The 26,779-nt window shown below is 39.1% G+C and overlaps 1 pseudogene; it reads right to left on the reverse strand.

Moving 5' to 3' along the window:
• Positions 1-12: 12 nt before the first annotated feature.
• Positions 13-25,198, reverse strand: LOC107725063 (Friend leukemia integration 1 transcription factor-like; annotated as a pseudogene).
• Positions 25,199-26,779: the final 1,581 nt, after the last annotated feature.

Below are 26,779 nucleotides of genomic sequence, written 5' to 3' on the forward strand. Positions count from 1 at the left end.
ATACAAGAAAACATTCATAAACTTATTGCCCATATGTACAGATACAAAACACCTACGTAGTACAAACTACCTTCAGTAACTGATAAAAAAAAGTTTGCATTTTGACCGAGGTCAACTCGTATGATTCTTAACACTGTCACATATGAAAATAGCTCTGCATAATTTATACAGTAAGATGCTTTTAATGCCTAGTAGACCTTTGTTCAAAAAAATACTAGCAAATAGGTCTGACAAACGCACAGCGTTCGCGAATCTCTGGTTTCAACGTCTCATGCTGCTGTTTTAACTGTTATTTCGTTTTCTTTTCTTTTGAAGAGGTACTTCTTACTACGTACTTTTTAAGACATAAATCTCATGTGAACTCAACACTTTGGCTGTTTTGAGATGAAATCGAGTGGATTTTCACTGGCCAATGAAACGTGACACCATGCGTCAGAAACGTAAAGCAGGCTTCAATCCTTTCACATCAACGCCATCTCGGTCATCAGCATAGAAGAGCGCAAAAGATGAGTAAGAGAGTTTAGCTTGAGTCAGCTAGCCTGAGAAGCTCCTAATAAACAATCAGACGCCACGTCCTCCGGCGAAGAGGTGAAACGGCGCTTGAATGCCAACATTTTTTCCAGTTGCCAGATTTGCTTTAGAAAAGAGAGTTCAGTCACGACTTGAGAAGATAAACTCGTGTAACCAAGGTGGGTTTAGATAAAATCCAAAGGGAAGCAGGGACTAGGTCCAAAAATATAAACACTGGGTTCACAATTGCATTAAATACACAGGGTGAGTTTACAGTGATTCTTTTCTCGGTCGTTCGCCGAATTATACGTACTAGAGGTGTCTTTATTTGCTAGAAGGGATTCTGGCCCGTTCTGCACACGCTCTCCAAAACAAACACCAACCGAACGTCCTCCACTAAGTAGTACTCCATTTGAAAGAGGATCAGCCATTTTTTGGTCCATTTTGGTCAACTTTCTCTTTCTTTTCTAGCTTCTTTCAACATTTGCTTCCTTCTGCTAACTTTTCGGCCAAAATCCCTCCAATTCCAGCTTCCTTTTTTGTCTTCACCTCGAGTGCAGTTCAAGTTTTGGCGTATGGGCGGCGGGGTGAAAGGTGAAGGGTTTTAGTAGTAACTGCCTAGGTGGGAAGGCACATGCGAATTGGTGTGACGCGGCATGCTGGGATTGGGATAAATCCCTCCTGTTGGAGAGCTCCAGTACGGGTTGGTGGGCCCAAAGAAATTGGAGGACGTGACGGGCATAGAGTGAGGATGGGGCGAAACGAAGTTGACCTTCTGCTGGTGAGCGTGGTAGCTTGGCACATAGGGCAGGTCGGTTGGGTATTTGTACATGGTGGACTCGGTGGGATGGGGCTGCAGGGCCTGAGCGATGCCGTGGAAGTCAAACTTGTAGGCGTAACGCTTGCCGTGCACTTTGGTCATGATGTTTTTGTCGTAGTAGTAGCGCAGGGCGCGGCTTAGTTTGTCGTAGTTCATGTTGGGCTTGCTCTTGCGCTCGCCCCAGCGACGTGCCACCTCGTCGGGGTCCGTCATCTTGAACTCTCCGTTGGTCCCTTCCCAGGTGATGCAGCCGGCGTTGGCGCTGTCGGAGAGGAGCTCGAGCAGGAACTGCCACAGCTGGATCTGACCTGAACCTGGACAAACACACAAGAGTTTTACTAGAGTCTGATCAAATGCGTACTTTGAATACAATGCAAGTCGCTTTGGATAAAAGCATCTGCCAAATGCATAAATGTAAAATGTAAATATATCACTACCATTTTTTTGGTTATCGGCTGATATTAGATTTTTTTTTTTTTTTTTTTTTTAAGTACACTTTAAAAAAATTTGCTTTTTAAATTTTTTTTTTTTATATCAGTACACTGTAAAAAAAAAAAAGATTTTTCAAAGTTGTAAATAAAACAAAGATTACTGGAGTACGTTTTATGAAAAAAAAAAATATATATATTTTAATCGTTCTACTTAAAAATGTTACATTTAATTCAAAATGCTACTTGGTAATTATTTGTGAAATGTACTAGCAATTTCTGAGCAGTGTTATTTTAGCATAATTGATATACTATTATATTTTTTAAATTTGTTTATTTTGATTATGATTTTAATTTTAATTAATTTTTTTATTTTTATATTTGTTATTACAATATTGCATATTTATCTTTTTTTTTTTGTAATTTTGTTCTGTTTTTGTCATTTTTATTTGATTTTTTATGTCTATTATTGTTTCATTTTTTTATTATTATTTTAGTACTTCAAGTTAAACTAAAAGAAAATGAGATCCCTTGTCAACCAGTTGAAATAAAATATTTTTTTTTCTTTAATTTAACATAACATTTATTTTTATTATTTCAAATAATGTTTTTTTTTTAGGTTTTAGTTTTAGTTTTAATTTTAGTTTGTTAACGAACCGATTTTCTTTTCAGTGTAGACGTAGATTTCATTTGCAGTGATTTAACTAACAACAAATGTAATTTTTAGCAAAACTAAAAATGGATATCCATTTTTATAAATGATGAATGCCTAAAATCACATTTAAAGTTATTGATTTTAATGTTTAGTGTTTTTTTTTTTTTTTTTGTATATTTAGACCAAAGTTTATAGAACAGAAATAGTATAGAATCAACCAATTCTTAATTAATGGTCATAACATGAAAATAACCTACTGGCCAGAATTTTAATGAAATATTAATATTTTAATACAATAAGCTCTTAAATTTAAAAGGGTTTTCTAAAATACAATGTAGCGTAAAAATAGCAAGATGTCATGTTGTTACCTGGGTTGGCAAGTCGACTGCTAGTGGGTCCTAATATCTGGTAAGGATCTGAAAGCAGAGAGAAATTAATCTAGATGTGACCTTTAAACTGGACAAATGCCACAATTTAAAAGTCTTGAACCTGAGTTCCAGACAGTAGCTGAACTGGTCTTTCCAAATGCATAAATATGAAATGCATTGAATATGCATGCATGCGTGTGCTCGTGGCAGAGCATTCCTGCTTACCGGGCTGAGGCCGAGCCTGTTCACTGTTCTTGGACACGTTCTGAGAGACCACTGTAGGAGAGCCTGAGAAATGGAGAGAAAGAGCGCCACAGCAAGAAAGAGAGAGAGAAAAAAAGCTAAGCACATTCGTCTGGGCGAGCAGACGTACAAGTCTTCATCCAAAGAAAACACAGGCAATAGCTGGCCCAACTGCTAAGCACTTAATGGGCCTCTTCAGTGTCCCTAAACTAAAGACCAGCCATCTCCTGACGCTCAGTATTACTGTCCAGATTAAAGCCTCAGAATCAAACACACTGTCTGACCACTTCAATCAATGACTCTAGATGGACGTCTGACGCTCACCTTTGCCGCTGTGCATGTTGTTTGACCAGCCTGCCCTCCGTACAGCATCATAAGACGCATCTGGAAAGAAGAGAAAGGAATATGAGGGATTTTCGTAACTTGCTATTGTTTTCCCAAAAGCTCAGTGCGCCTTTGGAAAATGTGTTAATGTTCCTGAGAAATTTTATTTGGACTGATTATAGCGGTTTAAATCCCACTCAAAGTCCTTGCCGAAGGAGGCACTTTTCTTAAAGAAACTCTCTCAAACTGTTTGTGTGCGAATGAGACAATGAAGATGTGTTAGAGCTGTTTGGTTTGATCTAACAGACTCACATACTCATGCAAGCACACAGAGACACTGAGAAACCTAGAATAATGTAGTCAGGATTGCAGTAGAATCTGTTTGGATGTAAGAACAATATGACTCTGTTTTTAGAGATCTCACAGAAACACAGATTGCAAGCACATTTTGAGCACTACATAAACAAAACAAAACAAAAATAAAATAAAATAAAATAAAATAAAATAAAATAAAAATTTTGTAAAAAACAAACAAACAAAAAAAAACTAAATAATTATTATTTTAATGCAATACTGTTGTGGTATAGAGCAGGGTTATTATAGTTAAAACTAAAACCATTAAAAAATACAAAATTACTAAAACTTAATAATAAAAATATAATCAAATAAAATTATTATAGAAAATATGTTAATAAAATATAATTCACAATATTACCTAAAACTATACTTGTATATCAATGATAATTATATAACTGGCACTGAGTTGCTATTTAATCTATTTTATTAACAATTTCCATTATTATTATTATTATTGTTATTATTATTGAAACTACATATTATTTTTTACTCTATTTTTTATTATTTTAATAATAGTTTTTCATATTTTAGATATTAGTAGTTATTCTTTTTTTATTTTGTAATTTACTAAACTGTCTTTTAAAATGGCAATCTGAGAAGCATGTGTGCTTCCTCTAAGGGTGTTTTTTTTATTTTTTTTATTCCAACTCTGGAAAGGCAACACTGTATCAGTATCCTAGGAAAATGGCCAGTCTCCTTCATTCTCAAACATACTCTTAAAACATTCCCATCATGCCTTGCAGCACTGCAGCGATCCCTCTTTCACGAACGGAAATTAAGCAATGACTGGCACGAATCAAGTCTCCATATGCCCTAGATGGACGTTTGGCCTTGGTTACGAAGTGAGTGTTTCCTCTAGGGCTTACAGGTGCTCTGTGTATGACCATATGAGAACGTAAGAGACCGGATCAAACCGCTAGAGACGGCCAAAAAATGTTGGCCCAATGGTAGTATACTGAAATGATGTCTTTGAAAGTAACCTTTGTGGGATGACTGTCTTTAGAGTTAAAGCTTTAGTACACAACTCCAGCTGAACGGAGCCAAAGTGTTTGCAATCGTGACATAACACCGCCCTCTTCTGGTCACTGCACTGGAAATCTCATCCAAGCTTTGGGTGGAACTATGAGACATTAACCTCTGAAGACAAAGACAATGTTTGGTTTGGAAAGTGCTGATAAAACTGCAGGACCTGCAGCCAGCGTTTCTCAGCAAAAGCGGAATCCAAGAGAAAGGAAGATGCTAATCTCTAAAAGCAGAGAGTGAGAAAGAGCACGACTTTCACTGCTCCTGCTTATTATTAAACCCACAGCCGAACTTGACTGAGAAGACTAAAGCATTACACTACAGACATTACTCTTTAAATACAGCATTCAGCACACTGTAAAATAGTTTCATCTGTGATCTGTTCTGAGACTTTACATATAATTGTTAATATAATCCAGATCAAAGGAATGAGTCCACACATGAAATTTCCACACAATGAGTTTATAATGAACATATCGAGCTCGAAAAGTAAAAATAAATAAATACAATAAATAAATGTATGAATGAATAAATAAATAGACATACATTAGATAGATAGATAGATAGATAGATAGATAAAAACTAATTTCTATTCCATTCTTGAAAATTAAATTATTAAATCTAGTGCGGTTAATATTCAGTATTATAAAATTAATAAATATATGAATGAATAAATAAAAAAACAGACATTAGATAGATAGATTAGATAGATAGATAGATAGATAAAAACTAATTTCTATTCCATTCTTGAAAATTAAATTATTAAATCTAGTGAGGTTAATATTCAGTATTATAAAATTAATAAATATATGAATGAATAAATAAAAAGACAGACATTAGATAGATAGATAGATAGATAGATAGATAGATAAAAAACTAATTTCTATTCCATTCTTGAAAATTAAATTATTAAATCTAGTGAGGTTAATATTCAGTATTATAAAATGAATAAATATATGAATGAATAAATAAATAGACAGACATTAGATAGATAGATAGATAGATAGATAGATAGATAGATAGATAGATATAACCAACCAACCTTCTTAAAACCATCATAAACATGTACTAGGCTAAAAACTGGTCTAGGCTAATGTAGTTTTATTTAATATCTATTCTGCTCTTTTTTAACTTTATCTAGATTCAATTAATAAATCACACACACACACACACACACACACACACACACACGATGTACATTTCTCTTTCAAAACTCATATACTGACTCATACTGACAGTTTATAATGACCATATCAAGCTCAAAAATAAATAAATGAGTTACTTTGCTGTCAATGACATTTGGTCACAAGACACGCAAGAATGAGTGATATTTAATTCCAATGATGTCTAACACACACACACACACACACACACACACACACAGCAGCCAGGAGAGAAGAAGAGGGGTCACAAAGCGATGAGGAGAACAGAGAGAGATGGAGAGCAGATGCTACACATGCCAGGAGAGAAGAAGAGGGGTCACAAAGCGATGAGGAGAACAGAGAGAGATGGAGAGCAGATGCTACACATCATCGGAATTTGCAAAGAAAACAGCGGTGGTGGCCGTCGCTACTGTCTGATGGAGCGGAGAGAAAGACGGATGGATACGACTGCCAGATCTTCGCTTTCAGATCTGAAATCTGGAGGAGCAGCGAGGCCCCTGCTCCTAATTCAATCAACTGCGAAACAAGAGACAGACGTGCATCTGGGATATGGATAGAACCGACCGATCCTGATTCAGGGCCATAAATTTAGATTTGCTTCACTAATGCATGCTTTAGGATAGTGCGCTGTTCCCTTTCAGTCGGTCACTCTCGACGTCACGTCGGATGACCGACGAAATTGGGATCTCGCTTAGAGAGACCAATCTACTTCGAGTGTAAACTAAACGAGCCAATGCACATTGGCATGTGATTATTGCATCCAGCTGCCGCTGATCACAGCGTGAGTATAAGTAGGCAGCAGATGCAGCGCATATTCAGGTTTTCGCTGAGGAGCCGAGCCGGTGACCCGGCCGCTCAGCGGTGGTACAGGAGCTGTGGCGACGGGACGTGACGTCTCCGTTCCCTCCTTCAGGGAACGAGGGTTACCATACGTAACCGAGACGTTCCCTTTCAGTCGGTCACTCTCGACGTCACGTCGGATGACCGACGAAATTGGGATCTCGCTTAGAGAGACCAATCTACTTCGAGTGTAAACTAAACGAGCCAATGCACATTGGCATGTGATTATTGCATCCAGCTGCCGCTGATCACAGCGTGAGTATAAGTAGGCAGCAGATGCAGCGCATATTCAGGTTTTCGCTGAGGAGCCGAGCCGGTGACCCGGCCGCTCAGCGGTGGTACAGGAGCTGTGGCGACGGGACGTGACGTCTCCGTTCCCTCCTTCAGGGAACGAGGGTTACCATACGTAACCGAGACGTTCCCTTTCAGTCGGTCACTCTCGACGTCACGTCGGATGACCGACGAAATTGGGATCTCGCTTAGAGAGACCAATCTACTTCGAGTGTAAACTAAACGAGCCAATGCACATTGGCATGTGATTATTGCATCCAGCTGCCGCTGATCACAGCGTGAGTATAAGTAGGCAGCAGATGCAGCGCATATTCAGGTTTTCGCTGAGGAGCCGAGCCGGTGACCCGGCCGCTCAGCGGTGGTACAGGAGCTGTGGCGACGGGACGTGACGTCTCCGTTCCCTCCTTCAGGGAACGAGGGTTACCATACGTAACCGAGACGTTCCCTTTCAGTCGGTCACTCTCGACGTCACGTCGGATGACCGACGAAATTGGGATCTCGCTTAGAGAGACCAATCTACTTCGAGTGTAAACTAAACGAGCCAATGCACATTGGCATGTGATTATTGCATCCAGCTGCCGCTGATCACAGCGTGAGTATAAGTAGGCAGCAGATGCAGCGCATATTCAGGTTTTCGCTGAGGAGCCGAGCCGGTGACCCGGCCGCTCAGCGGTGGTACAGGAGCTGTGGCGACGGGACGTGACGTCTCCGTTCCCTCCTTCAGGGAACGAGGGTTACCATACGTAACCGAGACGTTCCCTTTCAGTCGGTCACTCTCGACGTCACGTCGGATGACCGACGAAATTGGGATCTCGCTTAGAGAGACCAATCTACTTCGAGTGTAAACTAAACGAGCCAATGCACATTGGCATGTGATTATTGCATCCAGCTGCCGCTGATCACAGCGTGAGTATAAGTAGGCAGCAGATGCAGCGCATATTCAGGTTTTCGCTGAGGAGCCGAGCCGGTGACCCGGCCGCTCAGCGGTGGTACAGGAGCTGTGGCGACGGGACGTGACGTCTCCGTTCCCTCCTTCAGGGAACGAGGGTTACCATACGTAACCGAGACGTTCCCTTTCAGTCGGTCACTCTCGACGTCACGTCGGATGACCGACGAAATTGGGATCTCGCTTAGAGAGACCAATCTACTTCGAGTGTAAACTAAACGAGCCAATGCACATTGGCATGTGATTATTGCATCCAGCTGCCGCTGATCACAGCGTGAGTATAAGTAGGCAGCAGATGCAGCGCATATTCAGGTTTTCGCTGAGGAGCCGAGCCGGTGACCCGGCCGCTCAGCGGTGGTACAGGAGCTGTGGCGACGGGACGTGACGTCTCCGTTCCCTCCTTCAGGGAACGAGGGTTACCATACGTAACCGAGACGTTCCCTTTCAGTCGGTCACTCTCGACGTCACGTCGGATGACCGACGAAATTGGGATCTCGCTTAGAGAGACCAATCTACTTCGAGTGTAAACTAAACGAGCCAATGCACATTGGCATGTGATTATTGCATCCAGCTGCCGCTGATCACAGCGTGAGTATAAGTAGGCAGCAGATGCAGCGCATATTCAGGTTTTCGCTGAGGAGCCGAGCCGGTGACCCGGCCGCTCAGCGGTGGTACAGGAGCTGTGGCGACGGGACGTGACGTCTCCGTTCCCTCCTTCAGGGAACGAGGGTTACCATACGTAACCGAGACGTTCCCTTTCAGTCGGTCACTCTCGACGTCACGTCGGATGACCGACGAAATTGGGATCTCGCTTAGAGAGACCAATCTACTTCGAGTGTAAACTAAACGAGCCAATGCACATTGGCATGTGATTATTGCATCCAGCTGCCGCTGATCACAGCGTGAGTATAAGTAGGCAGCAGATGCAGCGCATATTCAGGTTTTCGCTGAGGAGCCGAGCCGGTGACCCGGCCGCTCAGCGGTGGTACAGGAGCTGTGGCGACGGGACGTGACGTCTCCGTTCCCTCCTTCAGGGAACGAGGGTTACCATACGTAACCGAGACGTTCCCTTTCAGTCGGTCACTCTCGACGTCACGTCGGATGACCGACGAAATTGGGATCTCGCTTAGAGAGACCAATCTACTTCGAGTGTAAACTAAACGAGCCAATGCACATTGGCATGTGATTATTGCATCCAGCTGCCGCTGATCACAGCGTGAGTATAAGTAGGCAGCAGATGCAGCGCATATTCAGGTTTTCGCTGAGGAGCCGAGCCGGTGACCCGGCCGCTCAGCGGTGGTACAGGAGCTGTGGCGACGGGACGTGACGTCTCCGTTCCCTCCTTCAGGGAACGAGGGTTACCATACGTAACCGAGACGTTCCCTTTCAGTCGGTCACTCTCGACGTCACGTCGGATGACCGACGAAATTGGGATCTCGCTTAGAGAGACCAATCTACTTCGAGTGTAAACTAAACGAGCCAATGCACATTGGCATGTGATTATTGCATCCAGCTGCCGCTGATCACAGCGTGAGTATAAGTAGGCAGCAGATGCAGCGCATATTCAGGTTTTCGCTGAGGAGCCGAGCCGGTGACCCGGCCGCTCAGCGGTGGTACAGGAGCTGTGGCGACGGGACGTGACGTCTCCGTTCCCTCCTTCAGGGAACGAGGGTTACCATACGTAACCGAGACGTTCCCTTTCAGTCGGTCACTCTCGACGTCACGTCGGATGACCGACGAAATTGGGATCTCGCTTAGAGAGACCAATCTACTTCGAGTGTAAACTAAACGAGCCAATGCACATTGGCATGTGATTATTGCATCCAGCTGCCGCTGATCACAGCGTGAGTATAAGTAGGCAGCAGATGCAGCGCATATTCAGGTTTTCGCTGAGGAGCCGAGCCGGTGACCCGGCCGCTCAGCGGTGGTACAGGAGCTGTGGCGACGGGACGTGACGTCTCCGTTCCCTCCTTCAGGGAACGAGGGTTACCATACGTAACCGAGACGTTCCCTTTCAGTCGGTCACTCTCGACGTCACGTCGGATGACCGACGAAATTGGGATCTCGCTTAGAGAGACCAATCTACTTCGAGTGTAAACTAAACGAGCCAATGCACATTGGCATGTGATTATTGCATCCAGCTGCCGCTGATCACAGCGTGAGTATAAGTAGGCAGCAGATGCAGCGCATATTCAGGTTTTCGCTGAGGAGCCGAGCCGGTGACCCGGCCGCTCAGCGGTGGTACAGGAGCTGTGGCGACGGGACGTGACGTCTCCGTTCCCTCCTTCAGGGAACGAGGGTTACTATACATAACCGAGACGTTCTCTGCCATAAATAAAAGGAAATGCAGTGTTTGATTGCAGAAGGTGTACAAGGCAGCGAGAAGAGAGTTTATGTCTCCTCAAGAGACCTCTCTAGTCAAAACAAGACTCTCGCCCAGCCAGCCGTCTAGACTAGCTCAGTTTTTAAACAGCACTGAAAAAATCCAATGTATATTCTCTTGCATTCATGCTTAACAGAATAGAAGAGAAAACACAGTGCAACTCATAGGCTCTGTTACAAAAATCTAGTGAGTTGCCCTGCTCTCTATGCCCTACAGACAGCTGCCTTTTAAAGGGGTCATATGATGCTTTTTTAAAGATCATTATTTTGTGTATTTGGTGTAACAGAATATGTTGACATGCTTTAATGTTCAAAAAACACATTATTTTTCAAATACTCCCAAATGAAATAAAACCTCAGTAAATGTGTTATGGAACTTACACGGCAATACTCACATTAATATAAAAACACATAGTAGTAGACATAAATAATGGGAAAAATGGTACTGTATTTAAAAGATTTTTTCTGGAGACTGGAGTAATGATTGCCGAAAATTCAGCTTTGATCACTGGAATGAATTCAATTTTAACATATATTCACATAGATTAAATTGTAATAATAATTCACAATATTACTGTTTTTACTGTATTTTTGATCAAATAAATGCAAACTGTGTGAGCAGAAGAGACTTTAACATCTTTAAAAAATCTTACTGAACCTACATTTTTGTATGATAGTGTGAAAATTTGAATGCATATAGTTATAGTGAATAATTTATGTATAAATAATTATTCACACACTGTTATCTTAGAAGGCAGCATAATCAAAATAAGGTATCTTAATAGGCAAGATAATCATGCTTGGCTACCTTTTGGAACAGGCTTTGCATCTGCAGTGCACTTATGATGCCTTAAAATGCTCACTGAGTTTGAAACTGGACCATTTAGGGCACTAAACAGAAGATCAGTAGTTAAGATCAGTGTAATATGGTATTTACTGCTCTAAGTGGAGTATTAATCAGCATTAATCTTTAACTACCCGTGAGAAATTGGCTTAGCAAAAAATGGCCTGAGATGAAAGGGTAAGTGAAAATAAATCTTGCTATCAAACGTTTAATCTTCTGCTGATAAATGGAGACCTGTTCAATGGCCACTTTTTTGACGAGTGTATCATTTTTATGCTTTGAATTAAATGCACAGCTCCAGGGAAGGTTTATGGATCACTAAATTTCAAATTCAGAGATATTTAAGCATTGTAGAAAGGACGCTCAAGAAGTTTTCTCATGAAACACGACTGCTGCAGATGCAACAGTATGGCTTTTGTTTTATTTGATAATTTATTAATAATATAAATGATCATATTAATTAAATAATTATTGCTTTAAAATAAATTGTTTTAAAATATATTTTATTATTTTTACTAATACATTTATATTTATTTTTATAAAGCTATAAAACCTATAAAATAATCTATTGTCATTATTATATTTATTTTTTTATTTTATAAATGGTTATTTATTACTGATTTATACGTGTCGGGGACATGTAAAATGATTGCTATGCCCCTGCTGACAATTCAACAACAATCCACAATATCCACAAAAAGCCAAAGTTGCCCAAAAAACGGACTGTTTCTGCTTCAAAAACACATTATTTTGCAAATTCTTCGTGTTGGGTTGTTGTGGTTATATATGCAGCTGTTAATGCAAAGACCTTCTAACTGCAATACACGGGCATCATTGCATTTAATTCCATATCACATTCACAAGCCCGATTTGAGATGTTTCAAAGAGCATGTCATGTACTGCCTTTTTTATTATGTTGTACTGTTCATCAAAAAACATCATACTTTAGAAGTAATAGGCTATTTTCTGTCCTGTTTTGACCCCCCTCATCGGAACACTCTGTTTGAATAGACGTGGCGGATTGTGCGTTCTTTGTGAATCTGCGGTAAAATGAAGTCAACAAAGGACCGAACTTCATCCACTCTTTCCTAATGCTGAGATCAGAAGGAAGGCGATGTAAAGACTGCGTTTTTCCACAGCTTGGCACTGCACAGCGTCTTGTCGTTTTCGGAGCATCTTTATCATTTGGTTTCTGTCAACCCAGTCTCATGGCAAATACGTACCTGGGGGCACATTTTTGCAAGACGCGAAATACGTACCAATAAGTACATATCACTGCAGTTTCCAAAAAAATGAACACTAGAGGCAATAAAACTCCGACACCCTTTAAATTATTTTCACACAGAGTATGATTTACAGAGTTTCGATTAATAAAGCGTAATTTTCGCACAATTACTTGAACAGTATTGTCATAAAGTGACACATTCCACGAGCTGTTGTTTTGGCAGATTGGCTTCAATATAAGCTGTTTTTAGACTAACTAGAAAGTTTTGAGTTCTGAAACTTACAGGATGTTTTATAGTACAATGACCTCTTAAATGTCAAAAGATAGAGGGAATTTTGATTTCTCAGTTCATGACCCCTTTAAACATTTCATTTTTATTTTATTCCACTTTCTATTGACACAAGCAACAATTAATTTTGGGGCTGATATTGATTATTATGGTAAACTAAAAATATTATTGTACTGTACACCTTTTCAATGCTCTTATGCTATAAACTCAGTCTAGGTAACGTCCGCACGTACAAAACGCCCTAAATCACTCTTATTATGGCACATGTGTCTTCCATTAACATCTCAGTCCAGTTCTGCTGTATTGTTCACAGAGACACCTGTCTCTCTACTCTTTCTCTGTGTGTGTGTCCCTGTCTCTCTCTTTCCTGCACGTAGCTTTTGTCTTGCTAATTGTCTCTTTGCTCTGAGAGCCTCTGCTGTCCATGCTCAGGTGGAAACTGAATGGTTGACGCTTTTTATTTGCGGCACACAAAGACAGCACCTGCTGGGTGCTTCGCCTCGGCCTGGAGCCCTGCTCTGATACACACTAGAAAAAGATGGAAAGAGGGGACACGGGCCAACTAAACACTCTGTAATGCCATTATTTTGATGAAATGATAAGACTCAGTTCCTCATGTCATATCCATATGCACTGTTCACCTAATGTGCCATTTGCGCCACATAATTAGTAATCTATGGATGGGACCATAAGGATTTCAAGTGAAAATGGTATTATTGCAATTGTATTCGCAGAACAAATGAAAATATTGTTGGAGCAAGACATATATATTTTGAGGACAATCAGTGTGTCATACCGTCTTTGGCAGCCAAGCGAGGAGACTGGTCGGTATGAGATGGTGTGTTGTATGGCATTGATGAGCTGCCTGCAACACATAAAAATAATAATAATAATAAAAAAAAGATGTTAGAATAATAGAGGTGTAATGAATCCATATATCTATATATAGACAGATAGACAGATAGATAGATAGATAGATAGATAGATAGATAGATAGATAGATAGAAAACAAATGACAGTTTGAATGATAAAATGATACAACAATAGATTGATCAATAAAATGATAGACGATAGAATGATAAAACTCAGTCAACATAACAAAATTAAATGCACTTAAATTCAATATACTTTCTATACTATCTTTATAAAATTGTACTTGTATGTTTAATATATATCTTTAAATAAGTAAATTAAATAATAATATAACAAAACCTTCTCGTATTCATACATATTAAATATATATATATATATAATGTACTTTTAATATTTAATATTACTAAATAATAAAATCATATAATAAACTTGTATTCTATTCTATTTTATGTATGGTATGCTGTTGCATAAATAACAGTTTTAGCATTTGCAATTTTGGCCATTCAATTTTTACCTGTTGGGCTTAGATCTTATTTATTTATTTTTTTATATAATTGATGGGATTTTAAATTGATGTTTATAAACATGTAATAACTAAGTAATTGCATTGTATCACACAAAAAAAGTGCATATTTTATAACAAGGCACTTCATCACGCATCAACCATTTATGGCTGATTCTCAACATTAATTTCTCTTCACAGAAGCTGCTCAGTTTTGTCATTACAATCCAAACACAATCTACACTTCGCACAGAGAGAGGCATTCATGTGCAGTCAGAGAGTGTTTCCAGTGAGCCGTCCCTGAAGCGCTTTCTTAATTTTAGCTGCTTTCACTCATAAATCAGTGCAAAGGAAAACAGAAGGAAAATTGCACTGGCAAAACCCGAGCCTTCTACTATGGATGGTGGGCTGATGGTTATAGCGGTGGGATTTCAGCAGATGCTAAAGGAGGGATTCTGTGTTTTTCTGAATGAGGAAAGGGAAGGGATGACGTTTGGCATTTTTGTGATCTTTGATCAGCTCAGAGAAGATAGCAGGATGTTTTATCATACGTGTGTTTAGGTATGTTTTATGGGGGAGGAGAGAGCATCGAACACATATTTTAACCTCCAGGCCCCTAAAACCCCCGAGGCGATGCCGTTGAGGCCACAGAACAGGGCAGTCTTTGTGTGGGGTGCGATCCCTACACAGCAATCAAAGACTGCTGTTCCCATACAAAAATAACCCCCACACATCCATGTGGAAGAGAGAGAGAAACTTGTATCGAAAAACGAATGTGAAAACAACACAGGGCTGAACTGAAGGGAGGTTCTGTACTACATCTTTGTTAAGCAGCAGCTGAGTTTTATGTGTGCAGTTGTACATGTGCTTATGCTTTTATGATCCATGTTGCTCCCCTGATGGATTTGAATTTGAATCTATTTATTTATACTGAACAAAATCACTCAGAAATTGCTGATTGATTTTGTTATCTATCTATCTATCTATCTATCTATCTATCTGTCTATCTATCTATCTATCTATCTATCTGTCTGTCTGTCTGTCTATCTATCTATCTATCTATCTATCTATCTATCTATCTATCTATCTATCAACCTTTTTCAAAACTTTCAAATACAAGTCAAATCACAAATTTTACTGAACCTATACTGGAAAAAAAACGATGGAAAAAAAAATTTAGAAACAAAATTTACTAAAAATCTTTACTAAATACAAAATTTGTAAATTTCACAAATAATTACAAAGAACCCACGAGAAACACATTGACTTAAACATGAAATTAATTTAAGTCTGTTTAATTTTGTTATGTTGACTGATTATTAACTTCACTAGATTTAATAATTTAATTTTCAAGAATAGAATAGAAATTTGTTTTCTATCCATCCATCCATCCATCATCCATCATCTATCTATCTATCTATCTATCTATCTATCTACTTTTTTTTTTAACTTTCAAACAAATTTGGCTTTTCAAAAATTAGTCACATTTGTGTCCTCATAAACCATATATACCTGTACACACACACATCTTTTCAGTCTGTACAGTGTGTGTATGTTCAGACAAAGTCAGCAGTTCAGCTCTGCTCCCCTCCTGCAAAGAAATTCCAACAAATTCTCAAATTGCAGCCAAATTGAAAGCACATTGGTGAGTGGGCGGCAATCGCTAATAAAATCTGAATAACTGACCAACAGCGAAGTCAAAACAAAACCTCCTCCAACTCCACTGAGCTCCAGTATCACCAGACAGCGCACCCGCCTCACACATTCACCAGCTCTGCATCTACGGCTTGTTCTGATGCATGTGTGCGTATGTATTTGTGTGCTGTTTGAGTCAGCGTTTGCTTGCAGTTTGGCCAGAGGTGGGACACGACCCTGCCCTGCTCTGCTGTGTATAAGCCTAACGACACAGAGGAATGTTAATCAGACTCTATGTAAACATCACAGCATGTACACAGATGTATGAAATGATTACGCTGCGGACTGTCACACTGTCAAACACGCAGCGGGCCGATGGATGCGGATCCAGGCCCAGTGTGTGAGCAGAACCAGAGGGCTTTATTGTGGAGTGCTACGATTGTGTTTGTTTGTGTTGCGAGAAGAAAGAGATCATCTTTGGTTTCAAACCCTGAGCCCTGGGGCTCAAAAGAAATCACTCCAGTAAACATATGGACCTACATACATGTACACGGATGTAAACGACATGACACATGGTCTTCTTAAAGAGACAGCCCCCCCCCCATTTACTCACCCTCATGCTGTAGTTTATATTTTGAAGAATGTTTCAACTTTTTGCTCATATATGACTGTAATATATCTAATGGGTCATTTAATGTTATTTTACAGTAAAATACTTTGAAAATGTACTTTTAAATGTAAATGTACACATTCTTTATTGAAATGACAGTTTTTTCTTTTTCTTTTTTAAGTTAGGGTTTTGTGTTCTCTTTATATTAATACAATCATTTTTGTGTTCAATGTATAATAACAATATATAATGTTATAATTTAACAATATATAATGTCATCATATATTAGTATTTTTCCTCAGCTTAGAAAAGCTGAACTTTTGTTCTTTACTACTTGTCTTTTTAAGGTGGTTGTCAGTATATTATAAATGTAAAAAATAAAATAAAATAAAAAATAACATATATATATATATATTAATTGTAAATATATATTAAATGCATATTAAATGTAATTTGGTATATCACCATTATTTCAGTGAATTATTCAGTCACGTATACATTTTTTCCACCACTCATCTGTACACTTATAAAGGTTCCAAAAGGGGGTAATTTTTTTGGTTCCTTTCAGTGAGAAGAACCACTTTTGTGTGTGAAAAAACGTTTCAAAATCTGGGGAACTTTTTTTCCACTTTAAAGAACCTTTAGTGAAATGGAAAGCTTCTATGGAGGTTAAATGCAACCAACAATAACAATAAAGAACTTTTATTTTGAAGAGTGTGAAGCATGGAATTGTCACTTCCATATTTATTTATTTAATTTTTTACAGTGTACAATAAAAGTCAGTGGGGTCCAATGGGTTGCTTTGGACCTGTGTGTTGGATCATTGACTTTAATTTTATGAAAACAAACAAAACAATATCTCCTTTTGTGTTTCAGAGAAGAATAAAAAGTAGTTAAATGATATGAGGGTGAGTAAATGATTTTTGGTGGGGTGAACTAGGTCTATTCGTTTAAAGTCACAAACAGGTAAAAGAAACGCAAATCTTTTTTTGGCTGAGAGTGAGTAGCCTCTGGTAGATGGGACCATCTCTCTTATTATTATTTGATTTTGACTCGGGACACGTTCCAAATGGTGGAGCGAAGGATTACGAACCATTTCTTCTGTTTCCAAAACACACAGGCTAAATCAAAGAAAGAGCGGAAGGCAGATCCACAACGCGTAAGCTCTGGCTCAGTCCCGGGGCAATCGTCCCTAATGAAAACTCCAAAACCAAGTTATCTTAAAAAAAAAAATAAAAAAAAAAATAAACACCTGACAGCTCGCAGACAGGCCAGGCTCTGCCCTACAACTCACAATGGCTCTCTGTTATACTCCGAGTCTGTATGCAGGCCCACAGCCTGGCCACCAGCACAAAACCGTTGACACCCACGGAATAAAGTTCCCATTACCTCACAGCAGAATCCATCACTATTTTTTAAGGAGGACCGTTTTAACCGCTGTTGGGACTCCACCCACCTCAGAAGCGGGCTGCTGTCATAATGTTTAGATGGGCCAGCTGCTCTCGCCATCCCAGCAAATTGCATCTCAATGCGACGTAGCTTTGTTTATCGATGCAATTCTCGTGCAAATAATTCGAACACAGACGCGGCATGTCCTCCCGGCATTTCGCTTATAGATGGCACTGATGTTTTAAAGTGGATGAGTGGATGAGTTTTTGCCGAAGCTGTGGGATTCTTGCCAAACCATGCAGGGAAATAACATAAGAAATCCTTTGGAAGAGAAATGGGGCAAGATGCCTCTGTTGTAAATTAGGGATAAACTACACCCGTGCAGTGTGTAGGCAGGGGCCTCGCTGGCCCGTCTCCTGAGGCCATGCACCTGGGCTTCATCTCTCTAAGTCTGGGGCCGAGAGCGCTCCGAGGGAGTTGCTCTGGACGGGATTGTTGCTGAAATTCATAATCATTGTGACTCTGCCAAACCAAATGTGTCCAGTAAAAGTCAAGCAGGTGGAGCGAGACAGGAGCCCTCCCTACTAAAGCGTTCGAGTGGAATAAAAGGGAGCGTAATGTGCAAACTATTAAAAAGTATGTTATAAAATATTGCTGTAAACTTGATCTCAGTGTGGTTTGAAGTGACTGTGCCACTGCGTGGCTAAAAACAATGACAGCGGCCATGTGGAATAAACTAGGCTCCATTTCTTGCATGGATAGTCATGCATTAAACAGTTACAATTACTTCCAAACGTTTTACTGTTGTGGTACAATTATTACAAGCTTTTCTGAATAGTTTGGGAACTATTTATTGGTCAGTTGTTTGGCACCTCATAAATAGTCATAAACAAAATATAAGCACTGCTCTAAAACATCGTCGGAGTGTGAGATTAGTTATTTTATTATTTTCTATGTCTTAACATACACTCTCAGAAAAAAAAAAAAATCTAAAAGCTGTCACTTTCAAAAGTACACCTTTGTATCTTATTTACCCCTAAAGGGTGCATATTAGTACCTTAAAGGTACATATTGCAAATTGTACCTTTTGAAAGGGTACACTCTCAGAAAAAAAAAAAAAATTGGTACAAAAGCTGTCACTGGAAGGGTAACCTTTCAAAATACACCTTTGTACCTTATTTACCCCCAAATTATAATTTTAATCACTACAAGGTACATATTTGTACTTGAAGTGTACACATTAGTATCTAAATGGTACATATTAGTGGCTACCTTTACAGTGACAGCTTTTATATATTTTTTCTTAAAGTGTATCGCCCCAGCTTTTTCACCATTTCTTTTCTGAGACTGTAACTAAAAATATTAAAATATTAGGGTTGCAATATATTCTGACATCATAAAGCGCGGCATAGATGAACAGTGTGTTACACATTTGTAGGCAAGAGAATGGCAGCAAAAGTGCAAGACTAAATTAGCCAATCTCAAACGAACACAAAGAGGTGGTGGACTTACTTTCCCTGAGGTAATTGAGATGTGAGAGCAGGACCTCCGTGTTATAGGCGCTGGTAAGTCTCAGGAAGTCCTCTTTGCTCATCTTGCAAAGTTCTTTTCCATCTGTGTTGTGGAACATGGCTGTGTCGATCTCCTGAAGAAAATAAAACAATTATTTTTTGGAGTATGTTTCAAAAGAATATACTATTTCAGTCTTTCCACTTCAAAGTTTCTCTTTTAATAGAATGTGTTACATGCAATTAATTGTGAAATTTAATAGCAATTTCTGAGAGGAAATTGTTTCGACACCATGCATTTATTTAATCAGTGCATTAAAGTTGTGTGCCCTATAAATGCAGCATTCAGTACACAATCATGACACGACGAACTGTGAATACCTGCTGGGACGATAACTCTCCTCTCATTGGTTGTCATGTTTGGGGGCGGAGCACACTTCTCATCCATGTAGCCAGTATAGTTCATCTGAGATGCGTCGGTCCCACCCACCATTTTATTGCATATACTCACACTACAGTCCACCGGGGACTCCAGTCTAACCATTGCCGCACATGGTCTGGAGACCAGAGAGAAGGGTCTGAAATGGAAATAAAGACAAATTAGTTTAGAATCAGGGATTAGATAGCTAACAAGCAGCTTTCATTGGTTTAGGTGTGAAAAATTACTCCAGTATCACCATTACCACTTGTAAGGACTAAAGCAGGGATTTTAGTCATTTACAGAAACTTTTAGAATTTTCAGAGAAACAAAGTAATGATTTCTGCTCTATTAGTGGCTCCAAATGGAAATCCCAAAATAATGACTGTTCCAAACCCCACAAAGGTCATGTATTATTGCTATTTTTTATAGTATCTTGTTTTCTCCAGCAACTTTCATTAAGTTCAGATCATCATTATTAAGGTCTTGAGGAAAATGAATCACAATCTCGAGAAAATAATTGTTGAGGTTGTTGGCATTCTTATGTTTAGAATCAGTATTTTTACAGTTCATTTTGGTGCAGCTTTTACACCTTAAAGGTATAATTCATCCAAAAATATAAATTCTATCATCATTTACTCACTCTATTGAAACCTGTTGATGGTAGCCATTGACTTCCACAGTATGAAAAAAATACTATGGAAGTAAATGGCTACCGTCGACTGCTGTTGTGTCCATCAGCTGAAACTCATACAGGGTTGGAACAATTTGAGGGTGACTAAATGATGACAGAATTTTCATTTTTGGGTGATCCATCACTTTAAATAGAACTGAACATTTTTATATTTAAAATACATATCATTATAAGCCAGTATAGTTCATCTGAGATGCGTCGGTCCCACCCACCATTTTATTGCATTTACCCACACTACAGTCCACCGGGGACTCTCTGCTAGAAAGAGACCCGGGAGAGAGAGAAAAGACAAAAATTGCTTACTAATGCTCATTTCAGACAGAACAACTCACCAATACAGAATAATGAGGTTTTTAAGCCATACCTGGATCCATTGATGTGGTCATACTCTCGTTTGACATGAACCCGGCCCGGCTGGTTGATCCACTCCTGCTGAGGGGGGATTGGGTTGATCTTGTGAGGCTGACCGTAGTCCTGTGCGCCGGACGCAGTCATGTCTGTCTTGGGTAAGGGAGCAGCAGCAGCGTACGGAGGCTCAAACAGAGACTGGTCTTCACTCACCACAGACAGCGCCTCCTGGAGGAGTGAACGGGCCGAAACTCTATCACTGTTTCTCATTAAAGCACAGAGCCAATGACAAATGACTTTCAGTTCATCATGTGTAACCAGAATGAAGCAAAACAAATTGTAAATTTGTCAGAATCACAGGGTGCAAATGAAGCAGTGTAATTGATTGCTTACACATCGCTACACCACTGCTATACGGATACGGGAAAAACGGCTTGAAGTCAACACGAACTGCAACATGTTTTACTTAATTTGACATATTTACATGTGAAATGGGATATTCAATAAAGAAAAAAAAAATGTAGAGAAGGATTTTTCCATTGAATTACATAGCAGAATAAAGTCAGGTGGTTGAAGGGGAGGAGTTAAAAACAGGGATTTGTGATGTCAGCAGAAAGGAAAGTTGTTTCAGAGGTGGAGCGTAAAGTTACATAAAGTTATTATGTTTTGATAAAAGATTATGAATGGATTTTTTTTTTCTTGGAATAATGTGCACCAATGAATTGTGCACAGTAAGACCTGAAAAGTGCATTATGAAAGTAAATAGGGTAGTACATTTTGATAAAAAAAAAAGCTAATTTCACAATTAAATACCAATAAATGTATTTTTTTTTCATTAAAAAGACTGAAATAGTATTTTCTTGTAAAACATAGTCCAATATTTTTTTTTTTATTCATAATATTGAAACATATTTTTTACAGTTTACACTGAAAAAAAAAAAAAAAAGGAGAAGAAACAATTTTCATTCAGAAATTGTTCGAAAATTTCACAATTACAAAGAAACGGCAAGTAACAAATTAAATTAAATATGAACATTTGTATTTACAATTTCGAGAAAAAAATAGTGAAAACACAACCATTAAAATGTCATTAAGCTTCACTTTGTTAAACCTTGAGAAGCATTTCAACACATGATTTTCAATATGTAAAGAGCTTATTTTACTTCATTTCAGTTCATTTCATATTTCCATGTGATATTCAATAAGAAAACAAAAATGTAGAGTAGGTTTTGATTTTATCCAGTGGGGATTACAAAGCAGAATGAAGTCAAGAGGTTCAAGGGGGAGGAGTTAAAAACAGGGATTTGGGATGTCAGTAGAAAGGAAAGTCATTTAGGAGCTGAAGTTATTGTGTTTTGGTAAAAGATTATGAATAATAATCCCCCAGTTTTCCCACAATAAGACAAGCATGTTGACTTCCACAGTTTCATCATTGAGAAAATAATAATAATAATAATAATAATAATAGTTAACTTATAACAACCGTTACAAATAACAACCATTAACTTCACATTGACCACTAAACCTTTTGTATTGGAGAAGCATTTCAAGATGTGACTCTCAGTAAGTAGAAGATTTCTTAGTCTTGTTCATGACTCATATGTGAGACAGAACAGAGGCAGACAGATCTGTCCAGGGTCACTTCTACATTTGCTCTCATTGCAGGCGCTCAGCTGGGGTGATGTAGTTTTATTAAAGAAAACATACGCGGCAGACGAGCCCCTCTGGAGAAAGCAGCATCTACACGTGCATGTGATCGTCTCCATTCACCTTTCTTTCGCTTTTCTAAAAACTTGAACCAAACGCCTAGATTTCCCGCTGTTATTTCAGTTATAGACATCTGTGAAACCCTTAACATCCACTAACCTTCATACTCAATAAATGCATAGATTCATCACAAAAAAAAAAAAAAACTGAAGATAAACAAACACAAGGCATTGAAAGATGTTAATTGTTGAGTGAGTTTAGAACTTTGATACTGTTTGACACCAAAGGAATGATTCCTCCTTTGCATTTTTTATAGAAATATACTTTTCATAAAGCATGCAGCATCCAAATATCAAACGGAGTGTGTTTTACAAGTCATGCTGCTGTTTTACAGATTAAAATGTAATGGCAAAGGGGATCATGGGACATTCTCCTAGCTATTCTTTTTCCCACTTTGACTTTTGAACTTTCATGACAGTCATCATTAATTTGCATTAATCCCGCGGACAGTATCGGGGCGACCCACAGCAGCAGCCTGTGGCATGATAAGTATGGCAGAGTTAAGGAATGCCTTCACGGTGCCAGATAAGGCCAGAGCTGCTATTATGACTGTTACACGTTACTTACACACAGACATATCAGCCTCCACCATATAATCCATGATTGGCAGTCAGTCTTTCCCAAGATTACAGAGGGTTGTAAAAATAGAAAATCTAATTCCACACTCACGCTCATATATACGTACAGACAGGCCTGTCAAAAGGCGATATTCCTTAATCTCTATGAAACAGAGTGCTAGGCGATGGTCAGCGTACAAGTGCAAGCTTCTTGTCACAATGAGGTTAAAATACTCACAAAGGTGCCATTTTCCTTAGGCTATAAATTGGCCGTGTTTGCATGGCTGGCTTAAACCATCCAGAACCACAGGCTGGTTTGGTGTTGTAGATTTATGGTGAGGTATGCCAATAACTGAACACACTGCATAAATAATACATTATGCTACCGTATGTTAACATTCTCACTGGGAAAGCAATTTTTTAAATTTCATATTAGCGATCTACCAGCCAGCTTCATCATCACTGCTCGTCCCTCAGAGGATGCGTCATTCAGTCGGGATGTACGGACCCCATTGAAAGCACAGTGCTATTTTATACAGAGCGCATTCCTGTCTTTTGTTTCAGGAGGAAAAGGAAACCTGACAGGAAACCAGCCTGTGTGGAACAGGAAATACCCATGGATTGAGACGCTCGCCCTCGTCATCGTCGACTAAAGTGTACAGTTAAAACTCAATCAAGAGAGCTATACGTGTCAAATTACAGCGAAATAACACACAAATTCCTCTAGATTACATTAATGCTACAGTAGATACAGTACACTTATAAAAACTAATATGTGATGAATTATTTAGTGGGAGAAATGCCTGGCTGTCAAGCTCCAACATTATTTAGTTTATTTTTTTTATTTTTTTTTTGTAGTTATACTTGTTATATCTGTTATAAATCTTTTAGATACTCAATTTATTTATTTTTAACAGCCAATCACAAATACAAACATCACTTATTTTTTTATTTTATTTTTTTAACAGCCAATCACAACAGTATACTGATCATATAATAATAACAAACGCTAGATTTGTATTCTTAATACCATCAATTCTACACGGATTGTATGCTCTTTGCATAACATGCTGCTGCATTAAAATCATTCTTCTTCTGTCCCCAGTCACCCCAGTGCTAAAATCGAAACAGTCTATTTAACATGATAAAATCTAACACAAGCATGATGTGTACGGCCCCAAACATATACCACACCCAAGACCACTTATATGACCGCAAAATAAGGAGTGTTTGAATCTGCAGCACTCCCCTCCACACAAGAGTCAACAATCAATCAGTGATCGTTACCTTATTTGATGCTCAGACATATTTCACTCAAATATCAATTGGATATGCGGATTATTATTATCATTACTATTATGATTTTAAATATAAAACTATCGAAAATGCACCGAGTAACGGTGTGGACCACACACACAACTAATTCTTCTAAGTAGAGCGCGTTTCCTTAAGTGTTAACAACCCATTCAAAAGTATTGTATAGCAATCATTATTAGTTATCAGAAGAAGGGAACGACTGTGGAGTAATATTTTATTGTGGGTGGGCTCGGCTTTTGAACTATATGAATGGTTGGAAAACCTCGGCACTGTGCCACTCCAATTGCGCAGCCACATCTCCAGCCTAAAGCTGTATGATTTCTATAAACCACTGGACTGCATAAACACACGCGCGCCACGGTATGCTGAAAACACAAAGCAGCCTCGTCGAGCACCGGACTTTCGCTATTCTAATCCTAAAAACGAAACGCTTCATTTTTTTTTCTTGGCGAAACAGCTTTACTCCATCACAAACAGCGGTCTAGCCCGTGCGTTTTTACGAGCGTCCGAGTGTGTGTAGAATCCATCGCATCCTCCGCGATAGTTTTCAACTTTCAACAAAAGTTTCGACGAAAAGGAAAAGGAAACTTGGAGAGAGAGAGAGAGAGAGAGAGAGAGAGAGAGAGAGAGAAGAGGAAAAGCCCAGCTCGGAGCGCCTGAAAAGTCCCAGACAGGCAGAAATACAGGCGTCTAAGCTCTCAGACTCTGTCCATCTCAGAAAGATCCCTCTCCTCCACTCTTACCTTAATAGTTCCGTCCATTTTGCGCAATTTTCAGTGGAGCCCGACAATATTCCAAACATGACACGCGTCTGAATTAATTCCAGCCCACGATATGTGGCGGAGAGACAGAGACCGTTTCGCCGGATGGTTTTTTTTTTCCCTCTAAATTTGGGAAGTGAAGTCACTGCGCTTGAGAAGGAAGCCGTGTGTGTGTGTGTGTGTGTGTGCATGTGTGTGTCACTGGCCCTGCCTTCATTACGGCACCCAAAGCAGGATATTTGTCCCGAGAAGATAAGACACCAAAACAATAGTGTTTCTTTCCTTTGTACATGTTTTTGCCTGGAAATATTTACAGAACGCCTGCCAGCTCTTTACATTTGTTGCGCTTTTTCCGACATTAAAGGACGCGGTTTGGTAGAAACATTGCATGCATTAAGGCATCGAATGTATGTTAAAAATAATAATAAAGCTCAAATGACAAATTAGATAACAACTAAATAACAAAAAATAACAACTATAAATCTTGTTGACTTTTTACTTTAATGCGGGTTTATAGCCTACGAGATCGAATACACATCTAAACTATACAATTAATGTCATAATATGATATCGGTGTTCCGCTATAAAGGAAAGCGCGAACTGGATCTACCTATGGTGAAGTGAAGAATGGGACGAGCCTGTCCGAACTTCTTTCGCTGCAAAAAATGGGTTTCCATGAATAAAACCGAAGCCCGCAGCGCCGAGTCTGTCTGCTCCACACGTGTGCGCACCTCTGAATGCACATGAATAGAATATCTCCAGCAGTACTGCTGCTTTCAGGCTGCATGGACCATATAGAGAGGCTGATAGCTCTCGTGTGCTTGCTGTTCGACATTTCACAAAATCAATAACATATGGCCTTACATTTTGTTCATGTGTTCATGGGAAATGAGGGGAATCGTCTATATTGTAGACATTTACTGTACATTCAACATTTACTTCCGTCCTGAATAAGAGCATGAAACTCTATTTAAACGTTATTTAAAACTCGGATTTAGCAGTGTCAAAAAAAATCTATTTTGCATCAGTATTATATTGTAATAATACCATTATATTTCTTTAAATACACTGCTTGTGGTTCTCTATTAAAAATGTGAGTCAGTCTCCAAGGCCCCTCTCTCGTGCACAAAACAACACTGGATTTTCTTTCATTCAAATAAACGGCGTTGGCATATATTATTAATCCATTTCTGTGTTCTGCATTCTTGGGGAAGGTGGAGGAAGGTGACAGAGCGGAAAGATGGGAATTGGGTTTTCGTTCGAATTATCCTTTTACCCATATTTACACTTATTTATGGCTAAGTAATACAGCTTTGGATCATCAAATCAGGTTTTGGGACGTGTATGCGAGTTGCAGTGCAATTTTCACAGAGCGTGGGACTTGATAGCTGAAACATATGTTTCCCTAGAGGGGCCGCTTAGACTCCACCATTCTTTTAATTAAAACACCATTATCTCTGAGCGCATGACGAGACTGAGATCTGGTGGAGAGGGGTCACTAATGACAGTATAATTATGTTTTATGGTCTCAATTTCGATTATTATAAATGAGACGTCTCTTACTTGAGACTAAACTATATATCAGATAAATAGTGAACGCAAGTGTTTCATTCAAAATCATGAACTGCATTTGTGAAAACAGCAAAGCATTGAGTAGATCAGTATGCTATTCGTTGTTTGATGACAACAATC

Source organism: Sinocyclocheilus rhinocerous, unplaced genomic scaffold (assembly GCF_001515625.1).
Source record: "Sinocyclocheilus rhinocerous isolate Xijiao unplaced genomic scaffold, SAMN03320098_v1.1 scaffold336, whole genome shotgun sequence".
In the NCBI taxonomy this organism is placed as follows: domain Eukaryota; kingdom Metazoa; phylum Chordata; class Actinopteri; order Cypriniformes; family Cyprinidae; genus Sinocyclocheilus; species Sinocyclocheilus rhinocerous.